Source organism: Lynx rufus, unplaced genomic scaffold, assembly GCF_022079265.1.
Source record: "Lynx rufus isolate CCGP_SWC_20201006 ecotype Redwood Valley unplaced genomic scaffold, mLynRuf1.p SCAF_1, whole genome shotgun sequence".
In the NCBI taxonomy this organism is placed as follows: Eukaryota; Metazoa; Chordata; class Mammalia; order Carnivora; family Felidae; genus Lynx; species Lynx rufus.
The window spans coordinates 239,846,057-239,862,451 of record NW_025814823.1 but is presented as its reverse complement, the minus strand read 5'-3'; the positions used below and the strand labels follow the sequence as shown (position 1 = coordinate 239,862,451).

The following is a 16,395-nucleotide window of genomic DNA, read 5'->3' as shown; positions in this document are numbered from 1 at the left end:
CATTGTAGTTTTGGTTTGCATTGCCCTAATGACTACTGATGTTGAGAACTTTTTACATGCTTGTTGAAAAAAAAAGTCTATTCAAGTCCTTTGCCCATTTTTAAGTTGGGTTCTTTATCTTTTTGTTATTGTGTTCTAAGAGTTCTTTATATATTCTGGATATTAGGCTCTTATCAGGTGTATGGTTTGCAAGTATTTTGTTCTATCTGTTGGTTGTCCCTTTACTTTCTTGATAGTGTCCTTTGATGCACAAAGTTTTTATTTTTTTTTTAATTTTTTGATGTGTACTTATTTGAGAAAGAGAGATAAGAGAATGAGCAGGGGAGGGGCAGAGGGAGAGAAGGAGACACTGAGTCCGAAGCAGACTCCAGGCTCTGAGCTGTCAGCACAAAGTCCATTGTGGGGCTCAAACCCATGAACCTTGAGATGATGACCTGAGCAGAAGTCAGAGACTTAACCGACTGAGCCACCCAGGTACCCCAAAGTTTTTATTTTTAATGAGGTCCAGTTTATATATTTTTTTCTGTTGTTGCTTGTGCTTTTAGTGTCGTATCTAAGAAATCATTGCCATCTGCAAGATCATGAAGATTTACGTCTATGTTTTAACAGTTTTCTGATTTTAGTGTTTATATTTAGGTCATAGATCCATTTTAGTTAATTTTTGTATTTGGTGTGAGGTAAGGGTCCAACTTCATTCTTTTGTATGGGGACATCCACTTTTTCCAGCACCATTTGTTGAAGAAATTATTTTCTCCTTCTTAAATAGTCTTGAAACCTAGGTTGGAAGTCAACTGGCCGTAATTGTGCAGGTTTATTTCTGGATCTTCAGTCCTTTTCTGTTGTTCTGTGTGTCTGTCTTTATGCCAGAATCACACCGTTTTGATAACTGTAGCTTTGTAGTGGGTTTTGAAATCAGGAAGTGTGAGTCCTCCAACTTTGCTCAGGATTGCTTTGGCTGTTCAGGGCCCAGTGAAATTCCATATGAATTTGAGGATTATCTTTTCCATTTCTGGGAGAAAAGGTCATTGCAATTTTGAGAGAGATTGCATTGAGTTTGTAGACTGATATGAATAGTATTAACATTTTACCAGTATCAAGTCTTCCAATCCATAAACCTGGGATGTTTTCCCATTTCTTTAATTCCTCCCAACACTGTTTTGTAGCTTCCAGTGTTCAAGTCTTTCATCTCCCTGGTTAAATGTCTTAGGCAACACTCACCACTGTTATTCAGCACAGCACTGGAAGTCCTAGCCACAACAATCAGACAACATAAAGAAATAAAAGGCATCCAGAGTGATAAGGAAGATGTAAAGTTCTCATTATTTGCAGAAGAACTGCTATGCTATATACAGAAACCCTGAAGACCCCACCAAAAAACTACTAGAACTGATAAATGAATTCAGTAAGGTCACAGGATACAAAATCAATGTACAGAAATCTGTTGCACTTCTATACACTAACAATGAAGCAGCAGATGACCAACACACTGATGTTTAACATCACTTAGGGAAACGTAGATCAAAACCACAGTGAGATATCACCTGCACATGTCAATGGCTCAAGCCAACAACACAGAAAACAAGTGTGGGTGAGGATGTGGACAAAAAGGGAACCCTCTTGCGCTGTTGGTGGGAATGTAAACTGGTGCAAGCCACTGGAAACAGTATGGAGCTTCCTCAAAAAATTAAAAATGGAACTACCCTATGACCCAGCAGTTGCACTACTAGCTGTTTACCCCCCAGAAATGGAAACATTAATTCAAAGGATATGTGCAGCATTGTCTACAATAGCCAAACTATGGAAGCAGCCCAAGTGTCCATCAATTGATGAATGGATAAAGAAGATGCAGTATATATATACAATGGAATATTAGTCAGCCATAAAAAAAAATTATGAAATCTTGCCATTTGCAATGACATGGAGTGAGGAGAATAATGCTAAGCAAAATAAGTCGGAGAAAGACAAATACCATATGATCTCACTCGTGGAATTTAAGAAACAAAACAAATGAGCAAAGGGAAAAAAGAGAAAGAGAGAAACCAAGAAACAGACTCTTAACTATAGAGAACAAACTAATGGTTACCAGATGGGAAGTGGATGGAGTGAAAGTAGGGAATAGGGATTAAAGAGCATACTTATCAATGATGCAAAAAATAAAAAATAATAAAATGAAAAAAAGTATCTTAGGCATTTTATTCCTTTTGGATGCTATTATATACTGGAATTATTTACTTAGTTTCATTTTTGGATTGTTCATTGCTAATGTATAGAAACACAACTGATTTTTGCATGTCGGTCTTGTACCCTGCAACTTTGCTGAACCCATTTATCAGTTCTAGGTAGGTTTTTTGTGGATTCTTTGGGTTTTGCTATATATAGGATTGTGTCATCTATAAACAGAGATCATTCTACTTCTTTATTTCTAATTTATATGCCTTTAATTTCTTTTTCTTGCCTAAGTGCTCAGGCTAGAACTTCCAGAACAGTGTTACATACCAACAGGGAAAGTGGGCATCCTTGGCTTGATTTTGATCTTAAGGGAAAAGCTTTCAGTATTTCACCATTGAAGTTAGCTGTGGATTTTTATAAGTGCCTTTTATCATGTTGAGAAAGGTCCTTTCTACTCCTAGTTTTCTGGAAATTTTGATATGAAAGGGTGTTGGATGCTGTAAACTGCTTTTTCTGTATCATTTAAGATGATCATAGACTTTTTCCTTGGTTTTATTGATGTGATGTTTTATATTGATTATTGAACCACACTCGCATTCCTGGGATGAATTCCACTTGGTCATGGTGAATAATACTTTTAGTAATGCTGCTAAATTTGGTTTCCTGGTTTGTTTGTTTGCTTGTTGGTTTGTTGTAAGATTTGGAATGAGTTTTATAACTCTGCTTTTATATTCTATTTTTTTTTAATGTTTATTTATTTTTGAGAGAAAGTGCTCATGCGCTGTGAGCCAGGGAGGGGCAGTGAGAGAGGGGGACAGAGAATCCAAAGCAGGTTCTGTGCTGACAGAAAGCCCAATGTGAGGCTTTAACTCACGAACTGCGAGATCATGACCTAAACCAAAGACGGACACTCAACCGAGCCATTCAGGTGCCCCTACAACTATGCTTTTAAATGTCATTATATTGTATGAGGATATATCTTAAGAAAGTAAGTTTTGAAATGAGAAATGATCTTTTTAAGAAAAAAAGTTTGTGTCAAAGGCAAACATATGAAATGAGTAGGAAATCTGCAGAAATTTGAAACTAGTTTTTAAGACTTCAAAATGTAACTGACTGGAGAAAAATAGTCAATAGGAGAAGGTCTATGTGAGGTTAATCCATGTAAAACATTTCGGTAGTGCCTGACACTAGAACCATCATGTTGCCATTGTGGGGTGTAAAATCAGGCACGCAAACAGTGCTTGCTTCCCCCTTAACATTATAGTTTTCTTGCCTCACAGCCCCTGCTGGCTGTCAGCCAGGACATAAATCTTTGTATCCTTCACCGTGTTTAGCACATGGTAGGTAATCAATGAATGCACTATGGTGTTCGGTGTGGAGAGGACAGTGGGTGCCTCTGTGAGCATCTTTTTTTTTTTTTTTTTTTTTAAGAGAGCACGAGCGAGCATTGGGGAGGGGCAGAGAGAGGAAAAGAGAGAGAATCCCAAGCAGGCTTTGCACCAGCAGCACAGAGCCCAACTTGAGGCTCAAACTTATGAATCGTGAGATCATGACCTAAGCCGAAACCAAGAGTTGGACGCTTCACCGAGTGAGCCAACCAGACACCCTCTGTGAGCACCTCTCTCTCTCTCTCTCTCTCTCTCTCTCTCTCTCAAAATAAATGCATAAACACTTAAAAAAAAAAAAGGGAGGGAGAGAAAGAGGACAGACAAGGAGGGAAGAGACATCAGAAACAAGGGGTTGATTGATCAGGACCAATGGCCACATCACTTATTATCCAAATTGGATCACTTTGAGGGGAAAAGAAACGTAATGCCAGGACCATAGGTGAAAAATCTGGGAAATGCCGGATAGGGTTGCTAGCCTAACTTGTGTGCTCCTGCCTTCTGGCGACAGCATTCTAAACAACGGGGGTAGGTCCCCACTGTGGGTGGGGGTTGATCATAGACTGGGTGCCCTCAGTCCCACTGTGAGTACCTCTGAGTCAGACTGTGCAGACGTGCTGGCTACAGAAGCCACTAGCAGAACTGCCGTGTGGAGCCAACCGGCGCCCCACCGGCAGGTGTGGATGCACCGTGTCCTCATGTACCTGCATACTCATTGTGGCCTTCCCAGGTCCAGGCTCCTGTGTGCTGGGCCAGGCACTGCTGGGAGTCATGCCTCTTGTCAGTGGTTTCCCAGTGTGCACCAGCACCTCCTTCCCTCTGTCCTGCATCCATCGCTCATGCTCCAAGGGCTCCCTCTGTTCGGGATTCCAGACGTTGGTAAGCCACCTGCTGTGCCCATTCTGAGTGTGGTTTTGGGCTCCAGGCTCCAGCCTTATCCTTAGACTCAAGATCCCCAACTGTCTTGTCCAGTGTATCCTTCTCTACCCCTCTCTCAGGCACCCGTGTGGGAAACCTCAGGGACCTGTTCACGTCATGTAGAGCCATACTTGCCAGACATGACTTTGCCTGGGGCCACTGAGCTTTGTGGGCCAGCTCAGTGGTGACTTCCTGAGTCAGGGAGACAGTGAGAAGTGTGATTTAGTACTCCAAGTGCATCCATCACAGGTTTCTCATTAGAATGACTTCTTTGTTGTTCTTATCATGTATACAGAATTCACATTTTCCCCTAAAAATCCTTAAATTGTACTTAACCAAACTCCCAGTTACCTTACCTTCCTGCACATCAGTATGGCCTCATCATATGTCCCTATGAAGCCTTCCTAGCCAGAACTTTCAAACTTGAAGCCTTCGTTCCACTCTCCTTCTGGGACAGGCAAAGGTGCTTCAGCCCAGACCCAGCACCAGTTCCCAAACAACCTCAGCCCGGTGTCAGCAGTCAGCACCTGTCCCACTCAGACTAAAGATTGTCTACGTCACAAAGTCCTTCAGGGAAAGTACAGGCATCATTTGTAACTTAAAAATGTATCTGTGGTTTTCCATCAACACCACATTAGAGCCTTCTCATTCATGGTTAAAATGAAATGATTTCAGGTAGCCGGGTGCCAGCTACCTTCAAGTCATAATCAAGCTGAGAAACACTGACCATCTGAGAGACTTTTCTAGGATGCCTGTGCTCCCGTTTTGAAGAGCCCAAATCAGGCTGATGCCCAACTTTCATCACAGCTGTGCCTGGGCCCCTGCTCACAGGATGCTTTGGGGGAGATGTTAAGGTAGCATTTTTAAGCTACTGGTGCAAATACACAATGTCACACTTCCACCTACCATGTTTGTGCCTGCTCTTCCTTTACTTGTATTGGAATATAATCAGAAAGTATAAGAAACACACGTAATTCGTGATAGAGGTGGAGTCTGCTGTCACATGTACAACTCAGACAAATTAGCTTCAATCCTCCCTCAAGAGTACTTGTTTCTCTGTTGGAAATGTGCGTGGAAAGGTGTGGGGAGGCCAGGTGTGCTACCTAAAGACAGATGCCAGGCAGATGCTGGCAAAGCAGCTGGACTCAGACAAAAGGGAACTTACGGTGGTTTTGCGGGTGGTTTCTTTCACGCAGTTTAACAGTAATGTGAAAACAAAAGGACAACACAAAACTTGGAGGGAAGAAATCTGTTTTTCTCTTTATACATGAAGAGCCACACATCTGGTCGGCCTGACACATTTCAAGTGCACTTTGGTTTCCTGCCAAAGGGCTTTCCGGGTAAGTTAGGTGGGAAAGAATGGCTCTGATCAGTCACTCCCCTAAAGAACTGCAAATAGGGGTTCGGGCCTGTCTGCATGTGCGCTGTGCGTAGCTCCCTCGAGCTCTGCTGTGGATCAAGGGCTCGATGCAGGACTCAATGTGGGAAAGTCAGGTTTGGTCTAGTAATTAGGACTGAGGGACATTTTCAGGTTGGCATAATCTTTTCTGGTCTTGCCACAGTTAGAGTGAACAGAACTCTTTCTTGCGGCTGAAGTCACATTTCAGCATGAGGGAGCCAATCTGCATTGATTGAGGCAATTGTCGCTCTTGCACACTTTCTATCAGGCACCTTCAAAGAGCTAAATTCAGTCAAAATGTCTCAAGAACCAACACTTCATTGTCAGTTTGCATGCTGTATTAAAAAGTAAAAAGCTTCAATGTTCTTTTAAGATGAAATATGTTCTTACCTTTGTGGAATGATTGAAGTAGATTCATGGTATTCTTCCTGTTTTACAAACGAAGAAACCAGATATGCAGAAGTCTTGGGGACTTTGTGCTATGCCACAGTCAGTGTAGAACCCCGGGTGATGTTTACAGGTGGTGTCCCCCTGAACCTGCTCTTGCCTTGGGCCCCAGGATGCAGCTCACCACCTGGCCAGCAACAGCTCCTCTTTACCGGCACGTCCACAGGGGCACCTCCGTCCCTTCCGGGGATCTGTTTCTCATACTGCCAGCCCTGTCTCCCTCCTGCCCACCCTTCTTTCTGCTTCTCTGGTAGGTTTGCTTCCTCTCTATGCTGAAGGCAGGACCGTGTCTGTTTGTGCAATTACTGCAGGACTAGCAGGTGAGCAGCAGAGCAGGGTCACTCCCTGGTTGCTGCTGGCGTGATGGGCTTCCCAAGCCAGGGCAGGCCTTGCTCTGGGACCTTGTGTTTGTGGTTGCCTCTATCCTGGTAATGACCAAGTGAACATGTGACCCGTGGCAGGGACGGTGCTTGAGCTTCCCGTGTGCACTCGTAGTCACCTAATAGATGCTGGCATGAAAGGTGCATTCCAAGACTTTCACGGCTCCCTAGTTTGGGAGTGTCCTCGTTGTATATTAGGCTACTAAATGCAAAGAAGGATAATGAGGACCTTAAATGACTGCTTTTTTAATGCATTCGATGTTGAGAAGAAATTAATAACACCCCTGGAGACAGAGCCGCTGGGTACCACGCTCAATCACAGTCAATCACATTGACTGCTGCTCTCAAAGCACACATGGAATAAAGCTGTTCGTGAACGAAATCACTGACAATTAGTTGGAACTTGGGTGTTGAATCAGAAATGGTGGTGTCAACCAAGCCCTCACTCATCCAGCATCTTCATCGAGAAATGTAGCTGTTCTGGAGCCAGAGTCCATACAACTCATGGGGCAGCAGACAGGGAAGGAGGGTGGGGGCTGCCCCTTCATCCACCCACTCATGCCCCTTGGCTGCCTTGCAGGACTTCCTTCCTTAAGGGTGGGGTCAGTAAACTTTCTACGAAGGGCCAGACAGTAAGCCTAGAGGCTTTGAAGGACCATTCTCAGCTCTGCCTTTGTAGCACAGAAGCAGCCATAGGCAATGCATGGAATGAGGGTGTCTGTGTTCCAATAAAACTTCCAATATGGGCACTGACATGTGAATGTCATATAGTTTCCACGTGTCTGAATTAGTATTCTTCTTTTGGTTTTTTTTCCGACCACTGGGGTCATGGTTTGCTGACCCCTGAGTGTTGCATAGAGACCAGCAGGGACAGAGGAGCTAGGGTGGTGCCAGGATGTCCCCACACCTCCAGGTGAAATCCTGGATGCTCCAGCTGGTGGTTAGAGGATGAAGAGGCAGCTTTTCCAAAGAACACCCAGTGGAAGATTCTGAGTGTGTCTGGTTGAGTGAGATTCCCTGGAAGATAAAACCTCCTCGGTTCTAGGCAGATTCTGACATCAGGCGCCCATAGGTAGGATGGAATGCCTAGTGACAAAAGTGCATAATTAACATAGACTTGCAGGACTGGGTGGCTCTGCCCATCATGGGAGTCACATGTGCAAACATGGTGTAAACTGTGAAGTGCCGTCTCGTTTACCAGTTCTGGCTTTACAGTGGGGAGGTTTGGCAGCCACACAGCAAGCAGGTGTGTCAAAGCCCTGCGGGGTGCCTGGGAGCCAAGGTGCTCAGCACTCCTGTGCCCTGGTTCAGAGGCAACTCGTGGAAGACGGCCCGAGGGGGCAATAGCCCAGCAGCTGGGGGGCCATGACACCTCCATTGTCCTGCTGCTGACTCAGTGTCGTATCTGGGGAGGATTGGTTGTAGAAACATTTGAGAGGTCATGTTTATATATTTGTTTTCTCACATAGGATTGGTTCTATTTGTGACTGTTTAATGTCAAGCCCTAGATAGGAAAGCAGGTGCCTCGCAACATGATTAAAATGGAGACTGAGATCCTCCTGGAACAGAAAAGGGATCATGTTGAAAACAGGACTCTAGCTTCTGAGCTGCGCACATTCCAGCTGGAGGGCTGAAGGGCGTGTGTCGACAGGGGAGGACGCAGCTGCCTGTGGCTCATCCTCAGGAAGAGAGCCCCTGGCAGGCCCTGTTGAACACACAGGTGTCATGGGCCAGGCCCTCTCCTGAGGTCCCTGCCCTCGGTCCTCAGCCACCTGAGAGCTCCTCCCAGCCAACAGTTGAGGAAACCATGGCCCAAAGTAGGAAGCAAGCAGGGAGCACAGGTCTGGCCCATATCTGACACAGGCAGGGACCTAGAGGCACGCACAGCGGCCCCAGTTGGTGGCACAGTGGGCAGGGGTGGGAGGGAGGATCTGCCAGGCTTCCTCTTTCAGAACAGGCTTTTACTGATGGCACCTGCCAATTCCATGTCAGCAAGTTCTTACACTGCGTTAGTCTGGGAAGCTGGGATGAGAAGGAAGAACGTAGAATCAGTTTTTTTTTTTGTTTTTGTTTTTGTTTTGTTTTTTTTTATTTTTTTTTTAATTTTTTTTTCAACGTTTATTTATTTTTGGGACAGAGAGAGACAGAGCATGAATGGGGGAGGGGCAGAGAGAGAGGCAGACACAGAATCGGAAACAGGCTCCAGGCTCTGAGCCATCAGCCCAGAGCCTGACGCGGGGCTCGAACTCACAGACCGCGAGATCGTGACCTGGCTGAAGCCGGACGCTTAACTGACTGCGCCACCCAGGCGCCCCAAAATCAGTTTTAAAAAGAAGTTGGTGGAGCAGAAGCCACCTGGAAGGTTCTTGCTGCAGGTGACTGGGCATCTGAGGGGAGGAAAGAAAGGGAGGGGCACTGCAGCCAGCCTGGCAGCGATCTGAGCATAGAATTACAAAGGGGAGCCGTCCCAACATGCCGGCCGGCAGAGACTGCCGCCATCCGGCTGTTTAGCCCTGTAGACGGATTTCCATTGTCAACAATCCCCAGCACCCACAATCCACTGTAATGTGAACACCAGCTTCAGAATTGCTGAAGTCAGGCAACTATGTGTTTCATGTTTGTTTGGTAAGGTGTGTGTAAATTCAGAAAAGACATTTCAGGGTTGTGTTTGGAATTACTCTTTTCTGGATTCACCTCCTGGGCCAGTTGCATAAGGTGCAGCCCTGAAGCTTGAACCCTGAAATAGTGATTTTGTTTGGCGTTCTCCTGGTTTTCTTTTCTCCCTGAAAACTAGAAAATATTGACACCTAGACAAAGCAGAGGCTGTGGATAATGATGCTCAGATTTGAGATGCTTTTGGAACACTCCTGGAGATACAGCTGAGATTGAGATATGCCACATGCACCTCCCCTGCTGGAGGCACCATGCCAACAGGGTGGAGACAGAGTCCCGAGGTCCTGCTCCTCATTCTACCCTGTGGGGCGTGGTCTCCCTGGGAAGCCTCTCAGAACCAACTCCAGCTCAGGACGCGCTGACGTGTCTGCAGGCAGCTCAGTCCCTCCAGGTGCATTACAGGACACCAATCCAAGAGGGCTCCTAGGTAGAGGTGGTAACCCATGCCAAGGTGTGTGCTGTGGCTGCCGTGGGGAGGTAAAGGCCCTGAGTTGGGGTGTCCCCTGGGTCTGTGTTCCGGGTCCTAGGGAGTGTCAGTCACGATATGCAGGTTATGCCACATAACCAATGCCCCCCACATCTCAGTCATCAGCACCGTGATGACCGGTTCATGCTGCGTGCCCATCATGGTCATCATGTCAGTTTTACTCTGGGGTCCAGGCTCATGGAACAGCTTCTCTGGGGTGTTACCCATCTTGTGGCAGAGGGAAAGGTAGTGTATCGGAGCACGTGCTGCCTCACAAAGTCTCTGTCAGAACCCGCATCTGCCGCTGCTGCCACGTTTCTTTGTCATGTGGCCGCGCCTGATGCCGATGGACAGGGACATGCCATCCTCCCCAGGGAGGCATGGATTCTGTGAAAAACAGCTCACCACAGAAAGATTGCTCTGTTTTTTGTCAGTTCAGTACCTTACTGAAATGCGGACGGGCATTTCTCCTGTCCAGCATTATGGAGGCCCAGTGTTCCTCAGAGGGATCTTTCCTCCATACACGAAGCGGGATTTTAGAGCCCAGACATATTTGTGGTGAACATTTGGCCAAACATTTCCCTTCCTCTCCCTTCTAAAGATCCTCTAGACATGTCACAATGTAATCCAACACCACGAATGTGCGAGGAAAGGGTCACATGGTGCGCAGCCCAGAAGCAGACCCCGGTTTTGCAGATGCACAACTAGAAGGCAGCTAAGTGCTAAGTAGGCAGCTCTGAGCTTGAGAAAGAAGACTCGCCTCGGTTGAGAAGGTGGAGGAATGTCTGAGGAAGCTGTGAAGTGAACTGCCGTGGCCCAGGGGTCAGAGCCTGGGGAGTGTGCTGGTCGGGGAGAGAAGGCCTAGCCCTCAGGTGTCAGACATAGCTGCCTGGGCCCAGGGAGGGCCCACAGGTGGTGGCTGGAGTCAGCAGTGGGGCCGGGTGGAGAGTCAGCCTGAGATGCTGACCCACATGGAGGTGTAGACAGACCAGATGGAGGCAGGCTGGCACGTCAGGCCAGCACAGGGGGCTAGGCTTTCTAGACATGTTTTCTTTGACTCAAAAGTGGTTCCTGGGTCTGTACACACAGGAAAACAGAGATGAGCATCGGCGCCCTTCAGGAAGGGCGTCTGAGAGACTGTAACCAGGTCGGCTACTGAGAGCAAGCCTCCTGGGGAGTGTGGGTTTCACACCCAGCCCCCACAGGGCCGAGAAAGTGGCTATTGATGGAAAGTGGGGCAGGGCTAGGACTGACGCCGGTGCCCCTCCTGTCCTAGGCCCCTGTTTGAAGGCGGGCTGTAGGAACAGCTCTGGTGTCCCATAGTGGGTGCCTGCTGCTACTTGTACATCCTGACTTTTGTTTATAAAATCCGACTAGAGGCAGAGGCCATAGTGGCAAATTTAAAGGCTGCCCTGACCTTCTGGGTAGAAGTGCCTGGGTGAGTGGCACCCCTCTGTACCCCACTCTCTATGCCCCTACCCCGGGCTACAGCATCTGGGGTATCACTAGGAGCTGGTCATGGGGCTGCAGGATAAGATGAGCTCCCACACCAGATGAGGGGCTTTTGTGTGCACTGCCCCCACACCAGCCACACACCCAGCCTTGCCTCGTGGATGATGCCCCCAGCCTTTGTTCTCTTTGCACCAACATCCGTGCCCTGGCAATTTTCAGAATGAGACGGCATAACTGAGTCCCAGAGAAGCCCCCAGCCTGGCTAATGGCAGGTGGAGAGGCTGGTATTGCCTTACTGCAGCTGCTTAGTCCTCTCCTAACCCCACCTGAGACCTCACCCCAGGTGTCCTGCAATCCTGTCCTCCTATATACGCCCTACTGTCCCCCGCATACAGGGGCCCAAATGTAGATTTGGGCAGCAGGTTCCTTTGGTCATTGGGAGTAGCTGCAAGGAAGGTGTCTCCGATGTGGCTGTGCTGAAGTCTTTGATGTTCTTGTACTTTCTATCCCTGTTGGGACACGAGGGGGGTCAGCCACCAGCTTATGACTGTGCAGGAAGGGTGGGGTGGAGGTCTGGGAGCACAGTTTATGCACTGCCTGCTCGGAAACCTAACCCTAACCTAGCAGTCTCTCATCTTGGGGTGCCCTTTCCTAAGAGACAGGAGTGGTCCCCACAGTAAGCCCCTGCAGACCCTCTGGGCAGGTAAAAGGATCCTGATGTCCAGGCCTACCCACCCTGCCAACAACTGCCCCACAACTCTGTGCCTTCAGTCATCTTTGGGAGTGTTACATTTGAGTGAAAATGTGAGCACTGATGGGCAGCCTTTGTCAGGCCAGCCTCAGCCCAGTCCCTCCGGCCTGCCAGGCCCTGGATGGGGTGCCCCTGCTGTTTCCTTGCCTTATTCATCAGCTGGTCTTGTTTAGCTCAGCACAGTCCTTGAAATGAGAAGACATTACCTTGGCTTTGACATTTAGCATGTTACCTGCCCCCTGGCGGATGAAGCATGCCATTTCCAGCTGATTCGTGTTTCAGAACCAAGCGGCCAGGTGTCTTTCCGGTGTCCCTGAGACTGCCCCACCCCCCCTGCACAGGGTGGGCACAGATGGGCCTGTGGATGCCCAGCTTCAGTCTTCTCATCTTCAGCGCGTGTGAGGCCTGGAGAGTTGCAGGGAGGGGCCATATGCTGAGGCCAGGTCACTGGCCTGTGCACTAGGTGCCAGGAGGAACATGCCTAGTCATGGAATGTGCAGGCATTGTGAGAGACAAGGGTATAGATTTTAAAATCCACCCTCCTTTCAATGAAGTTTTACCTAAAGTCCTTCACTGAAGAGTAAAGCCCTAAAATATTTCTCCAGACATGAACATTTTTTGTTAAAATGCAAATAACAACACACTGATTCATAGTTCAGCAAAATGGTAATTAAGTGCTTTATACTAGTATCATGTCACCAATCCACTAACGTACATCTGCAGAAAATCACATCCTAAGCCACAGGTAGGTTTAGGATCAAGTACACAGGCAAAGGTCCTAGTTTTGAAGTTAGCCTTCGGTTGAAACGGGAATCCTGAGCTACATAAGGAGAAGAAATCAACCATCGACAAAGTGATGACATCTGCCTTTGTCTGCTTTCTTCCCTCCTATTTCTGCACATCCTGATGGCGTGCCAGAATGGGTGAATGGGTGAGTCACACCTTACAGAGAGAGCGGGCACAGGCTGAACTGATGACAGGTGCCTGCATAGGCATTCTCCCTGACCCTGAGGCTACTCCCTTCTCTTCCTGGGCACCCAGAGGCGGAGGAACTGTTCTAAGGATTTGCCCCCAATATTTCTCTTGGCTCACTATGGCTCTGCCCCCACACACACCTTCAGATGCCTTCACACACTGGCATTCACACGCTTTTCCTCACATACACAATTTCCCTCACACACACTTTCCCTCTCACATTCACTTTCCCTCAACACGCACTTTCCCTCACACGCTTTCCCTTTCATACACACTTTCTCACGTACATTTGCTCTCATGTGCTTTCCCTCTCGCATACACACTTTCCCTCACACACAATTTTCTCTCACACACACTTTCCCCAACACATACACTTTCCCACACACACTTCCCTTCACACATACGTTCTCTCTCGCATACACTTTCCCCTCTCACATACACACTTTCCCTCTCTCACACACACTTTTTCTCTCACATAAACTTTCCCTCACACACTTTCCTTCTCACATACACACTTTCTCTCACACACAATTTTCTCTCACACACACTTTCCCTGACACGTACACTTTCCCAAACACGCTTTCCTTCACATACATGTTCTCTCACATACACTTTTCCTCATACACTTTCCCTCTCACACACACTTTCCCTCTCACATAATTTTCTCTCACACACACTTTCTTTTACACATACATTCTCTCTCACATACACTTTCCCTCACACACTTTCCCTCTCATGTACACACTTTCCCTGACACATACACTTTCCCACACACAGACTTTTCCTCACACACACTTTCCCTCTCACATACACACTTTCCCTCTCACACACTTTCTTTCACACACAATTTTCTCTCACACACACTTTCCCCAATACATACACTTTCCCACACACACACTTCCCTTCACACATACGTTCTCTCTCGCATACACTTTCCCCTCTCACATACACACTTTCCCTCTCTCACACACACTTTTTCTCTCACATAAACTTTCCCTCACACACTTTCCTTCTCACATACACACTTTCTCTCACACACAATTTTCTCTCACACACACTTTCCCTGACACGTACACTTTCCCAAACACACGCTTTCCTTCACATACATGTTCTCTCACATACACTTTCCCTCACACACTTTCCCTCTCATGTACACACTTTCCCTGACACATACACTTTCCCACACACAGACTTTTCCTCACACATACTTTCTGTCTCACTTACACTTTCCCTCACACACACTTCCCCTCTCACATACACACTTTCCCTCTCACACACTTTTTCTCTCACATGCACTTTCCTTCACACACTTTCCCTCTCACACACTTTCTCTCACACACAATTTTCTCTCACACACACTTTCCCTGACAAATACACTTTCCCACACACACACCTTCCCTCACGCACACTTTTTCTCACACACACTTTTCCTCACATACACTTTCCCTCTCACACACACATTACCGCCTCACACACACTTTCGTTCTCACATACACTCTTCCTCACACATACTTTTCCTCACGCACTTTGACTCACAGACACTTTCCCACACACAGAAATACTTTCCCACACACACATTTTACCTGACACACACTTTCCCTCTCATAAACACTTTCCCTCACACACACTTTCTCTCTCACACTTTCCCTCACACAAACACTTTCCCTCACACACACACACTCTTCACACACACTTTATCTCTCACACACACTTTCCCCCACACAGACACACTTTCCCTCACACATAACTTTCTCTCTCACACATACTTTCCCTCACACAAACACCCATCTCTGCACACACGTTTTCCTTCACACACACACTCAACTGTAACACACATATCATTCCACTAAACATCATGGAAGAAAATACTACGCAGAGTAAATATTCCAGATGTTTGAACTTCACCCTTTAACATACCAAAGACAATGTCCCCTTTAAACATTTCTTATGGAAATCTTTCTAAGATATATTATATTGTTACATGTTCTCTTAAGCTGAATTGAATATATTCAGGTAATTTGCATCTGTTGTGATAATTTCTGCCTCTGCTCTCAAGGTCATATATGTCTGCCTCCCCCTCTTATAATTTGTGGGTCTTGAAAATACTAAATTGTGAGAATTGTATGCAAGTGGGAATGGTTGGCTTGTACTGTGCACATGCCACGGTGCTGTGCCTGGGACGGCCCTTCAGGCTGTGTCTATCCCTGGTCGTACAGTCTGCTTATTCATCAGAGCCTCTCTTCCCAAGAGCAAGATCAGGCACCATCTGCAAAGTGATTGGGGAGCTCATGAGACAGTGGCCCTGTGTGCACCATCATGCTTTGGTTGTTCCTGGTCATCAAGCACCCAGAGAGGCAGATGACAGGCAGGAAGCTGCCGTATGGGCAGTTATTCGGGACACAGTAGCCAAGAAGAGGCTAGAGGATGTGTTCCCTGTGGCTTGCCCAAGACTTCCTTAACTTACTCGACCTGGGAGATGGCCTCTGGGCAGGTAAACAGCTTCTCTTGGGCAGCTCTTGCCTGGATCAGGATTTGGGTGGGATGGCACCCAGGGAGTGGAAGCTGGTGGAAGAGGTGCCCTCTAGACCAAGTATTGGGCTTGACTCAGTCATGACAGGAATCAAAAGGCAGAGAAGGGGCCGGGGATGCTGTGAGATCCCAGAGATCTCAGCAAGTATCGCCCCTCTCCTCCTCACTTTGGGCAGTTTTCAAGGGATGAGTAGGTGGGGTGGAGGCCAGGAGACCCGCTGGGAGGCTACTAACCACAGCTGGACACAAGAATGAGGATGCATCTGCGAGTCTGGAGGAGAAGTGGGCCTGGACTTGCGTATCTGGGCAGCAGGAGGACATCTCTCCAGGGAGGGTCCAAAGTTTGCATTTTACTTCCTCCAAAATAGATCATTAAAGACATGCCCCTTCCACCTTTACCAGTTTCTTGTATCATAATTAAGCATTTGCTTCAGATCTCTGTGAGGTACATGACGTCTAGAGCATGAGTCCTGCCCCTGGCTGAAGACCACCTCCATTTTTCTTATGGGCTGGATATTCACTGGTAGCTCAGGTATGCTTTGAGTTTTTAGACATCAGACTGACCATCTTGGTATTTTCTGGATGAAATTAGTATTTAGATAATTCCTACTGAGTGAGTGACCCTGTCTGGTGGGAAGAGCCAGGTATATGGAGGAGGGGGAACAAACAGACACGAGGAGGCCTCTGTGAGTGTAGGAGCTCCAGAGGATATCTAATCAATGCCTCACCACACCGACGTGGTGGTGGGAGTTTCTAGAAGCTGAACTCACTGCAGCGCACACCTCCCTGCTCGCTGTGAGACTTGGCCTTTCAGTCAGGACAGATGGCCTGCGTCCTTATCCACTCTAGGC

At 47.3% G+C, this 16,395-nt stretch overlaps 1 protein-coding gene across 1 annotated transcript in view; it reads left to right on the top strand.

The window, feature by feature from the left end:
• PLEKHG4B (pleckstrin homology and RhoGEF domain containing G4B) overlaps positions 1–16,395 on the top strand; it is a 78,909-nt gene that overhangs the window by 5,114 nt on the left and 57,400 nt on the right. The window lies entirely within an intron of this gene.